Genomic DNA, 12963 nt, shown 5'->3' with positions numbered 1-12963 from the left:
TAGGAGAGCGTCTGTAGACAAAGGGTGAAGGGTACCGCAGCTTTTCTCTTTGTTAAGAGATTAGGTGGGACTAATATTTGTGGCCTTGTTGTTGAGTGCGTGTGGTAGCAGCACTGCCCTTGCCTTTTTGACAAGAACTAGCACTTGGTCTGTGGAGGTTTGAGAGTGGTGTATTGCGGAAGAGGCTTTCACTCACTTTGACACACAAGCTGAAGCTTTTCTATCAAATGTTTTCGTGAACCAATACTATATAGCTGTTCTACAGCAAGCTGTTGCCATAACATCTCTTCCTGTCTGCGCTGAAAACCAACCTGCTGTCTGTTCAGTCTCCCAAGACCTTTCTAGAAAGAAACCTTCCTGGAAGCCCTTCTGGGCTACAGTAATAAGATGCCTTTACTAGGTTTTGGCAATTAGTTTTGAATAACTGTTTGTCAAGGCTATCAAATTTTTAGAATAGACGTAGATTTCAGAAAGCTTCAGGGAGAGGGGAAGCTTACGGGTGTCTCACCAAGATAAACCCAACCTCTGGCTGGGCTAGCTTACTAAGTTTTTTGTTTTGTTTTCTGTGGGTGTTTTTAATGGGAAAGGCATAAGAATGATACTTGTTTAGGATGAAAAATAGAAGTACAAAGCCAATCTGACAAACCGAAGTGTATATAACAAGTAAGGTATTTTTTTCCAATGAGATTTTATTTCTTCTATTGCATAGGTTTTTTTTTAACAGTGTACCAAGTGTTCACTTCTTTTAGATGCTGATATTAATAATCAGAAGTAGACTGCTGCATTAGATACACCTGGATCCAGTGTTGGTTTAGGTAATAGCAATAACAAAGCCCTGATCATGGAAGATGCATTTATGTTAACTGTAGGAGGGATTTTGTTAAAGCTAGTGGAGTTGCTGTATTATCTAAAGGTGAGTGCATGCACAGGCTTTCATCCAACTAATGCCTGTTTGCTTAAATAAGAGAGATGCTCCTACAATACCATATCAGATCATTTCAGTTTTTATCTGAAATAGATGAGACCTTGAAAATGTGGTCCAACAGTAAAAAGAAAATATTGCATAATATCTTATTCAATAAAATGGATTCATATATGGCCTGAAGAGTGGCAACAGGTTAGTACTACTACTTCTTAAGTGCAAAAAGAGTAAGTCTCCTTTTAATAACTCTTGAAACTAAAACTAGTCTTAATACTCCAAAACAGAGTAGACGCCAGATCAGGGGTGGGGTAGGTGTTTTTTTTACCTTCTTTACTCCTCTTTTGTGGCCCTAACTAGAAGTATTCTTAAGGATCTCCTGTTTGTTGTTAAGTGGAAGATAACTGTCCTGGAAGTGATAATACAAATACTGTTCCAAGAAAAAAATTCTTTACCTTTTATCATGGAAATGGTGAGTATTGTCCTCTTAGAGCAAAACTAGTATGATTCCAGTGTAAAGGCAGAGTAGTGTAGTTGCTATAAAAAAGCAACCCTTACCAGGGCATTACATACTCTAGTTTTGTGAGGCTATTCCTCTGAGCTTCTGTGAACTGGGTTTAGGTCAGGACGGTGTCCTGTTTTTCCTTAACTCAGCATTGGCTTCTAAAATTGGAGAACATCTGTTGCTTAAAGCAAAGAGTAATTTATTTTCTGCTGCCAATACACAAATCTCAAAAGAAGTGGAGGGAGTGGAGTAGGAAATTATTGTCTTGGTTTGGTTTATTAATATTACTACTGGAAGGGTTATTACTCAGTAGCTTTATTTATTAATTGCACTAAGTTGCAGCAAAAGAAATGGGTTTTATATTCTGCTATACCATACAGTACTTTTCACTTTAATACACGTTTAAAATAAAAAATAGAGTATCTTAGCCAAATTGTGTTTTCCTGGAATCTTATGATTTTAAGTAATCTAGGAGCTATGACCAGTGATTGTGATTATCTCAATGTTACCACAAAGACAAATTTGGGCTTGGCTTTCTGTCTGTAGATTGTTTGCCTTTTTTTTTTAATTAGAATTACTGGTAAATCGAAACAATTAATGGAGTGCCTTTGTTTAGGTTTTGTTTAGGCTGTGGTAGGTGAGGATTCTACAAAAAAAAATATGATAAAAATTATCGATCTGATTACAAATAGTATTGGTTGCATCTTACAATTCAATAGAAGTACATACTTCAAAGATCAGGTTAGGTTTAGACTTCCTAGATGTAGAACCAAAACTGTATAGCAAGAGTATCATACAGCATTTGAATTTTAATTTTTAATAGCATTTTTTGGAACTCTTCTGCCATTTTGGGACCTTTTATTAAGAAACATGTTAAGTCCCTCTGTAAGCTAAAGCAGCTAACTGCTCTTAGGAAATAAAGTGAACATGAAAAGAAGGCCATAACAGAGATTCAAGCTATTAGGTTAAGAACAATAGAAGAAGGTTCCAATTTTTTGACAGCTAGGCAAGCATGCTTAAGAAAAAGATGCTGAGTTACCAAATAGGATTTGAATGTCTGTTTTCTGAGTTTCCTATTTCGTACTGAAGAGAGAATGCCACATGTGTTTCACAGCAGTTAGCTTTAAAGGATCATGCTGTATCCTTGGATAAAAACCAGAATATTATTTTGAACATTAATCCAGTGACTTAATTTTCGGTAGTGGAATTCCTTTTGGAGCTTATTTTTCTAGAAACTGCATTATTTTAGAACACTTTAATTAGCCTGATAATAAATTCTACTCAATTTTATCAATAATAATTTTATCAGTATCAATAATACACAGGCAGTAATTCAGTGAAAACTTAACACCTAAACTGTACATACTTGAGTCACCCATCCATAATCTAAGCCAGGACAATGCTGAAATCGTTGTATGAGATTGTTCTGTGGTCAAGGTTATATTTAACACTGCCAATTCATAGTGATGAGCACTCAGGCATTTAAGTTCTGACTAGTTCATTAAATGTTAACCTGAATAACTTTAGCGCTGTAGGAAAGCTTTAATTTGTACTATTGCATGTGGCATGACTGAAAAATTTTAATATATTGTGCAGATATGTAATATTCTCCATCCAAGCATTTTACAAGAATGAATTATACAAGTATGTATGAACATATAAGAATGGCTATATATGGTTCAGGTCAATAGTCGCTTCAGTTCAGTATCTTTGTTCATGATAGCCAGCAGGAGCGCTTAGGGAAAGCATGTGAAGACAAGATAGGTGTAGAGTGATTCTTCTTGCTTATAATTTTTCCTTGTGCTTGGCAACCTCAAAAGCATTTCTTGAGGCCCCTTCCTTACTGTATTTGCTAATATATGATTATTTTTCCTGTAAATTTCTGTGATCACTCTTTCAACTCAACTTACACTTAGGCCTGCACAGAAGAGCTTGGCACTGGATGCCCACAAGGCAAATAGGCATTGTTTGGAAAAAGTGCTTGTTTGCTTAAGCTTTTCTCCTGATAATTTAATTAAAGCCATCTCATTCATGATTTAACAGCCATCATTTGTCCTTTGGTCGCATTTTTATGCCATTCATGATTTTATGGCCTTTGTCATAGCTACCTTTCAGTTGTCTTAGCAGTCAGACTGAAGAGTCTTAACTGTGTTCCCTTCCTCCTCAGGTCAATAGCTTTCAGAGTGGGTGAGTGGCCAGCTGCCTTGGCTTGCTCAGCCTCTCGCAGGGCAGCAGTTCCTGCATTTGTTTAAACTGATTTGCCTCCCTGTGTCACTAACTCACGTGGTAGGGCAAAGCCTCAGCTACAGCAGGCCATGGTCAGCACAGAGCTTCCCAGCCGTTTCCGGCCTAAGGTGGTGTGCTGCACTCCAAAGAGAAATCCAGAATACTGTTGCCTGTGTGATGAGACCATGGAGTCAGCTGGAGCTTGGAAGCGGGTATCTTCAGGTCTTTTCCTTCAAATGAGTTTTCCAAAGGTAAAAAAGGCTTAAACACCAAGAGACTGGCTTTATTTGAACTGGTAATTAAACAGGACGAGGGGTTATTTTTTTTCCCAAAAGAAAAAAAAATTACATGAGCTAGAATAGAAAAAAAAATGGTTTATAAACATCTTCCCTTGCTGTCCTATACTTCCATAAATCACCCTTGTTTAGAGGTGAGAAGTCACTGAGCTGACTGAAACTGAGCAGGTAGGCAAGGGCTGCTCTGAATTGTAACAAATTGTACACGTCTCTAGTTTCTAGGAAGATTTTTCTTTGCAAGAGGAGTTTGAATAACTGTCTACTTCTCTCATTAGTTTCTTGGGTGTGCGTGCTGCAGGTTCTTCTACCTTTTCTCTAACCCTACAGACTGAAAACTTTTCTTCCCTGAACGTGGTAAGGAGTGTGAGCTGTTTGCAATGACAGGAGCTGCATCCCTTCCTTCAGGGAGCTTCACCTTAGTGCCTCTTGTGTTAAAAAAACAGAATTTAGAAGTTGGAACAGGCAAATAGAACAAATACTGTCTGTCACACAGGTTTCACTGTATGATAGATTACCAATGTCATCTTGCCACTTCCTTGCAGAGCATCTCCCTTCCATCTGCTATAGAAGAAAGAGGAGGAAGAAAAGCAGCATCCTTTAATGCTTTTCTGTATATTTTTAGAGTGGGATGCCAGCCTTTATGGAAACATACACCCATGGCTCAGAGAATCCTCTCAACTGTCTGCCTTGGCCCTGATTTAACACATCTTTTGCCCAGCTGTCAACTTCTGAAAGATTTCCGTGTGCTTCTGAGCCTAATGGGTGCTCACATGGTACACTACATACTGTGGATAGTTCTTTCTAGAGAAACACTAACACACACACAACACCACCTCCACCCCCCACCCCCACCCCCCAGTTCAGTAAGATCGAGAACTAAAATGTTTATTCTCTTATGCCTCTGAGTCCAAAGGCACATTTTTGTGTACACCATTTGGACCTGTTCTTTATTGCCTAAATTTCAACCAAGAAAGACCTCAGCAAAGCAATGACTTCCAGAGTATGGATTTTATATTTGATGAAATAAACCCAGTAATCTTGTTGTTTTTCTTAATTTCTCATTTTTATAATAATTATCTACTGAAAAGGATAGAACTGAGAGAGGGGTAACAGTACTTTTAAACCTTCTCTTATACAAAATCCTAAGTCAAGATGCTATTTACAGTGTATGTTATAAATGCTCTGAGCTTCTTAAGAATATTTCTGACCACAGATTAAAAATCACATAAGCATTTGACACGATTGAAATAGTGGGCTGCAATCTTATATGCATATCTAGACTCTTCTACGCTAGTGTATAGATTGGGAAACCCTAAAACAAAAACTTAGTACATTGAATCTGCAGGTGTCCACTCATATTTCGAATCTTGGACAAAACACTCTGATTTTGGGCTGGTTTGATCTATGGCTTAAAGTCCACAGGCTTCTGTATCTTGTGATATCTTACAATTTCTTAATCCTGATTTTTAGCTGAAGGTTTTGACTTCAGCTGCACTGAACTCTGCCTAGTGGATTTACTATTCTCTTAAATTCTAGCAAACTGCAGTCTACCTTCCGTGAAATTTTCTATTCTATGTGCTGACACTATGAAGAAGATGGAAAACCAGCAGTGCATCTTTGTCATTTTTGCTCATGTAAGGAAAACCACTTGATATGAATACCTAACATTGAGTTCCTCACACCACTGCTGACTGCCGCATTTGCAGACAGCAGGTGAGAACCCACGCTCTGGTTTTTGGGGACAAAAAGGCTGATCCATACTTAGGGTAAAAGGGCTTACGACACTGGTTTGAACTCCTGCTGATGCTCCATCAGCTTAGTGCAGGAGACTCCCTCCCTGCTGGAAGAGGGATGAAAGCTTCTCTCTTGCTTGGGAAGATGGCCCACAAGTCCTGTAAGGAATCACCGAAACCTTTCCCTAGTCACCAAACAGCAGCATTTGGTGTGGTATGAGCCTGCTTGAGTTTATTTATGGATGCCATTAGGCTGACATCTTCCTGACTGAAGTGAGAAGGAAGAGGACAATGAATGATATTTATCACCTGCTGAGCTCAGTATCAGAATGAAATATTTACAGTAAACACTACATCTCTGGCTTGTGTTCTCCTTTCTTATACAAAGGGTTAAACAGTCAACAGTAAGATATTTGAGTTGTCATTGGTTATTTGAGAGTTAACAGCAGATTGAGTGAGCTCTTTAACAGCTATTAGACCAGTAACTACAGACCTTTTACAGAATAGTACTGAATAGTGGGGCATTATTTGCATATGACTGTCTACAATTGAGATGTTTGCTGGTAAAGCTACCCTTCCACTGGTCATGCCAACAAAGTCTAATGATGTAAACACAATTCATGTCTACATGACAAATGGGCAGAAAGGCCCATTTGCTGAAATCAGCTGTGTTCCACTAGAGAAATAAGGTGTGTTATCCAAGTTACTTGCTTCGTATAACTGCATTTGCAGTAGAACTCATAGCTGAGATGCATATACTGCCAAAAAAAAAAAAAAGGTTGCATTCAGTCTCTATAGCAAGCATATTATGCCAAAAATTCTTGTTGTATAAGTAAAACCTATGAAACCTTTTGCAAACTTCAGACCTCAGCCTGTTTTCTACAGCAGCTAGAATTCTTCGGGAAGGACAAGAAGTTCCTAAATATGCTTTTGCCAAAGCGAGCAAACAAATGTGTTCAGACAGTTTCTGGTATTTTGCTACTTTTTGTTGGTTGCTGTGTTGGTACGCCCTAAGCCAAAAGTCATTAACTGCCTACAAAGTGCCCTTGGTTTTAGAGAGGTAAAATTCTCCAAATCCTTCGCAATCTTCCATCTACAAGCTGAAAATCTTATATTAACATTATGAATAAGAAATACATAAGGTATTGCCTACATTAGCATTATCATTGAGGTGTGCCTCTCACAAAGCTGATACGTGTAGGGTTATAAATAACAAAGTGCACTTTAAATTTTTTTTTCCTCAACAGGATCACAGTATCATTTGGTGATCGGTCATCTACACAGGCAGCCAAAATAGTTACTTCTCAAGTGTTCAAAAATGTTTGAATCAAAAGAAACAAAGAAGAGGAATGGCAAGTACTGAGAATGGGCTATGTACAAGTGTTACAAATGTATTATCAGTCTAGACATATGTTATGACAATAATAGGTGGTGATGCTATTGTGTTACCCGCAATACTAGTCTTGTGGTCTGTGTGCTCTGAAACCCTTCCTCAAAAACTTCTGTATGGACATTTTCATCTTGCTTTCCCATTCCACTGCAACATGAGTGTGCTGAGGCACCTCATTCCATCCTTTGTGTGAGGACAAAGCCAAGGTGATGTGTATGTATGGCAAAGAGTCGGGTGGGGCTATTGCTCTGGCATACAAATTCCTTTATTGCACAAGACAGAGGGAAAGAGAGAGGTTCCAGTCCCATGTACCATTTTCTGATATAATCCTTATCATACAGTTATTGCGGAGTATGAAACAGTCCTGACCCTCAGATAAAATCAGATTGTGTATGAAGTGAGAGGAGGCAGACAACTAGAAGGCCTGACACCTGAAAGTCCTTCTTCAGGAACTTAAGATTTATGTGTCTTTTCACTACAGTGTATTTCCTTTAATGATTTTTTTAATACCTATTTTTAAAAGGTCAAAATATTACTCATTACTGATTAATATTATTTTATCAGATATTTAATTTAAGCTGCTCTTACAAGGAGATCCCTACAGATAGACATCTAGGCCAGCACAAAACTTCTTGTGAATTGAAGCCTACTAATTTTTTTTTTAAATCCTGTTTGGTCACAAGTAATTAAAATCATCTACAAATGATTCTGATTAATTCCATGTATGGGCAACTCTCATTCCTGAACAAACCAGTTTGTTTTAACTAAAATGGAACAAGGCACTTCTGTAATAAGAATGGCCCCATATGGAATTAATCAGGAACAGTTTCATGTGTAGAAAAGCCTTAATTAACTTCTGAATGAGTTTCATTTGCAGTGTCTTTTCTGGAATATATATTTGGATCTAAATGTATATATAGGATACTAAACTATTTGCAAATCGGGCACTAAATCTTTGATTTAGAGGTTTTGCCAGAAGTCTTAATGATTAAAAATCCTTTCTTATTATATATTTGTGGGAAAACAAAATTAGAACAAGAATCTTTTTAAGTTTTTAGTCAGTATGTTATGCTTTCCAATTTTATGCTACATGAGTAGCACTTCCGTTTTTTAAGGTTCCTGATATTATTAAAAAAATAGCATAAACCCCTTACATGCTTAAATTACCAAAATTACTCTAAGTAATATTGAATGCTTTGGAGTAAACTTTCACATGGTCAACCTTCATTGCCACAACGATTGGACATTTCTTCATTGAGGTAAATTCATAGATTCGTATGTTAATAGATATTTATGTTTATAGATATGTTTGGTGTCCTTCCTGAGCTGTTTGATGAACAAAAAGAGCGTCATAATCTAATGTTTTGGTTTATACTGGTAATTAAATTATCTTCAGTTTGAAATACAGTACAGTCTGTAGATTTTGATATAACAGCCTAGTAAATCCCACTGTTGTATCTGTGAACATTACTTCTACCAGTGAAAAGATATCAATTACAGAATAAGGAAAGATGTGTAAGACTAAAAAATATACTTTTGTCTTTTAACTGTTTATTTAGAGTATTCACTAGCAGTACTTTAGCTAGATCTTTGAGAATTTCCATTAATCTTTTCTCTTCTTCTTTTTTTCCCTGAATATTAAGATTTTTTTCACCATCTGGCTAGATTCTAGTGTTAGTCTTGTGTTGATAGGCATTTATTTGTATTCAGTTAAAATCATAATTTTGTATGTATAAATCATTTTCTCATTAGAAACATAGGGGTTTTTTAATGGTGACTAGAAACCCACTAGTCAGCTCTGATTTATCACAATGACTTTTATATAAAAAGAGAGGATGGAGCGTGGGAGAACAAAGCAGATTCCAATACTTCTGAGTGCCTTTGTATATAAAATGAGTCCACAATTTCATTAATTATGTTTCTCTAAAGAAAAAAGTCTCCACTTTATTCTCTGCTTTTTATAATTTTTTTCCTTCCTGAATAGGACTGATGTCAAGGTTATTTCTATCAAGCCACGTGACCGGTGTCCCTGTTGGTGTGGCACTTGACTTAAGAATTAGTTAAGAAATGCTTTTTTGTCAGGGGGAAAAAGAAGCAAAGCCGTCAAAACCTTGTTTTCAAAATGAACTGTTTATTTCCTTATTTAGTGGAAGCATCAGTTACCTGCTCAGAAAACCCTTGCTTAACTGAATTGTCTGAATTAAAGTTTACACCGTTTCTTTTGTGTCCTCCATTGCACAGGCATTCCTTGACTTGTTAATCAGAATTCTGTGAGGTATCTATCTGCTTGAAATGAGAAACTTTCTGTAAGAATCTGAGCGTTTCTAACTTTGTCGTGCCTGCAGTTTTTCAAAACATGGGTATACCCCACAGTTGCCATAATAGACTGGAAAAGAATTCTACAGAGGAGAATAAGTGGAGGTGACCATACCCACAGATGGTGGTGGTGCTCAGAAATAACACGGCATTGGGAAGTGAGATTGCATACTGGGGTGGTGGTACCAGGCTAAGCTAGCTGGAGTGTAGAGGCCTGATACCATTCGTTCAGTATAATTGAACAGGATGTATGGATGTACTGTGTTTGAGACCTTGAGTTCCTTGTAGCATTAGAGCTGCACATAAAATGAAGATCGAGCTACAAAAGCATACTCTGGAAACTGTCCAGGGCTGTGAGAATAACTCACATTCCAATCCAAAAGGTGCTGGAAAGCCACCAAATCAGGGATTTGGCATTAAATCAAGTAACAATGTTGGAATTTTACTCAGGGCTATCTACAAAAGATCATGTAGCCCTGAGATGTCTTAAAAACTTTTCTGAACAATGATTTATTCAAGAAAATGCTCTATGTTAAAGCTTAAAAGGAGGGTGGGGTGGGAGAGGAACTTAAAGAACTTGATACAGGTGGGTTTGTCACCTGTATTCCTTCCTTACCTTTGGAAGGAGGAAAACAATGGAAACCAATGAAATGTTAACTGGCATTTACCTTACCGTTGTATGCTGTAGAACTGATAGGCAGAAGCATGTGAATTTGGGCAATATAATTGCCTCATCAGCCTTTAGAAAAGTCCAGCTCTTCACATACCTGAATTGTAGACTTTTAGAATTAACTTACAATGGCAGTTGCTGAAAATGTTATTTACAGATCTTAATCTTAGTTTCAAGTATTTGCCGCTGTGAATGTAGGTTACTTCAGATTCACGCTTCAGCAGAGTAATGCGAAAATTATCTACTCTGAGAGAAAATAAATTGTGTACTGTGTTATTGTTGGCATCACTGGAACCTTCCCTTGATTGCCTGCACATGCTGTTGTCCATCCTCCCAAACCTTCTGTTATATCTTTGAAAACAGATTCTGACATTCTTCAACTTTCTTATTAATGAGGTGGTTTGTCAGTCTTGGTTAAAGGAAGATAGGAAAAGTTATATGTAATGGTTAATTTTAGAAGTGAGATTTTGAGGGGCTTGCTTTTCATTTCCCTTTTATCATTGGCTTAATCACAGTGGAATCTTTTCTGTAATTTTCTAATCGCTCTTCTATGGCAATTTTTATAGAAACTGATAATAGTCGTAAAGACAATATCTGGCCCTTCTGTTGAACACTCTTTGAATATTGGATCCAGCTTAGTTTCATTCTGCATGACTACATGACACGGTGTAGTGTTGTGTAGAAATAGCTGAGTTAGCTCAAATCATGGTATTTGTAAGAGCAGAAATGATCTAACCAAGCTGATGCAGAACTTTGAATAATTGCTGCTGTACCTGGAAGACACAAATGGTGAAATAGGGACTCCAATTTGCAGTAGGAGGGAGACTGTTCAAAGAAGGCTGAACTCTGTAAAACTCAAGTTCTTTTAGAAAAAGATAGAGGTCAGTGATTTGGCAATATTGGCAGCTCTCTGGTAACTCCTGCTGCCTTACAAGGCTGTACATAAGCCTGAAGAAGTTAGGACTCCGACATTCCCTGCATCCTGCACAGCAGTCATTGCTCTGACAGCCCCAGTAAACGTTTCTGCATACATATAGTTTCCACACATGTAAATAGTTACTTGTTGCTGACGCCATATTGCCTCTAGTTCCAAGCCAAGCTGCTTGCAGTTAGCTTGGTCACTTCTGTCATAATATAGGATCTGCAGTAAGTACCCTGATAGATGTCACATACATTTAGTGCTGGATACTGACTTCTTGTCATACGGATAGTTCTGTCCCTCTGATCCTTGCCTATGACTGGGCCTCGGATGGAAATCTTGATATCTTACCAGTGATCCTGTCTCACTACATTTTTATAATATTGACACCTAAAGCATTCAAAAATCATAATTTAGGTCACAAGTAATCATTATATGGCTTAAAAATTAGAAGCTTGGGAAAGACACGTTTCTGGTTCTTTTTGTCTGCTTTCTTGTCTTCCAGTGTTTTGGATTTGCATTTTCAAGCTTTTTTTAGCAACCAAAAATTAAAAACGTTTTCTGCCAAAACCAAGTGTTCAAAATAATATATTAGGCCTCCAAAAATAATTGATTTTAGAAGTATGACATTTTATAAAAATCCTTTGGCATAGATTTCTGAGTGGGTGTCAACCTTTTGCATTGCATGTACTTTATATTTTGGGGCCTAAATAGCTAATAATCAGACTGGAAAGTTGTGTGGGTTTTTTTAATTGAGAAATTTAGCATTCACATAGTTCTTTTAGTTTGAAGAACAGTAAATGTACCACTTGTGATAAAAACTCTGTCTGTTGCTTTACTGAATTATCTTGATGCATCTACTTAATATCTGGCTTATCCACTTTGCAGCAGAGCAAGGGGATCTGAAAATGCCGTTATGAAACCCTAGTGGGATGAAATTAGTTTTAGAGAATAAAAATAAGGTTTGCAAAGTGAATGATGTCCTTTCTGTATGTTAAAATACTATTTCTGTTGCAGAAATTAAGATCTATCTACATCTAGTTATTTTACTTGCTATGATGATGAATGTTCTAGAGATGCCTAAAATAAAGATATAAACAGTTACACTGGAGTATAATGCTCATGTCCAGAAAGCAAAGGAATAGCTGGCAGGTGCTCAGGCCTGAATATTGCTGACCCATGTGACATTTTACTTTGACCTTGTGTAGTCCGCACTAAAGCATTGGAAAGGTACCTCTTTCACTTTAACAGCTAATTCTGTAAGTCAGAGACAGAAAAGACTTAGTAGGTCAGGATGCTCCTAGTTAGGAAAAGGAAATAGAAAAACATAAAACATATAAAGAATTGTATAATAATAGTCTTGGAACATGATTTTAAAACTAGTAGCTCTCAAGTGTTTTCAGCCCTAAGTCTTTATGAACTGTTCACTGGGAGAGCTAACGTTTCTATAGTAATTTCATTAGGCACTGACCTTAGATAGCTTGTCACACTTGCAGTCCAGCATTAAAATGAGCTGAGATCCTTGACTATAATGTTGATGTAACACGGTGGAAGTGGTGCTATTCAAGCAATTACTGGTAGACTTTTGCCTTAAAAAAAAAAAAAATTACTTTAGTGGTTCAGTTAACATGACTATTGTTCTGCATTTCCCACTCTTCATAAGCTTGTGTTTTCTTAATTATAAAAACTCCATTATTTGTATGGGAGTACTTGGATCACAGTGGGCCTTAGCTCCACACACCTGGCACTGACAAGGTGCAGGTGGCTATGCGGAAACGGAACTTCAGGTGTCTTCAAGAAGTTCATTTGTGAAAAAGTAGGGTTTGAAATACGTACAGAGTTTGGTATGAGTCCTGGCAAACTCTGTATCTAAATTCTGCCAGGACCCATACCAAATCTCTCTGTAGGTCAAAGTGGGTATTTAAGTAAAAAATAAATTTTGCTGAAGGTATTGTAGTGTGGCTCAAGTATCCACATGAGTAACTAGAG

Source organism: Phalacrocorax carbo, chromosome 2, assembly GCF_963921805.1.
Source record: "Phalacrocorax carbo chromosome 2, bPhaCar2.1, whole genome shotgun sequence".
In the NCBI taxonomy this organism is placed as follows: Eukaryota; Metazoa; Chordata; class Aves; order Suliformes; family Phalacrocoracidae; genus Phalacrocorax; species Phalacrocorax carbo.
The sequence above is the reverse complement of the archived record's forward strand: the minus strand, read 5'-3'. Positions refer to the sequence as shown.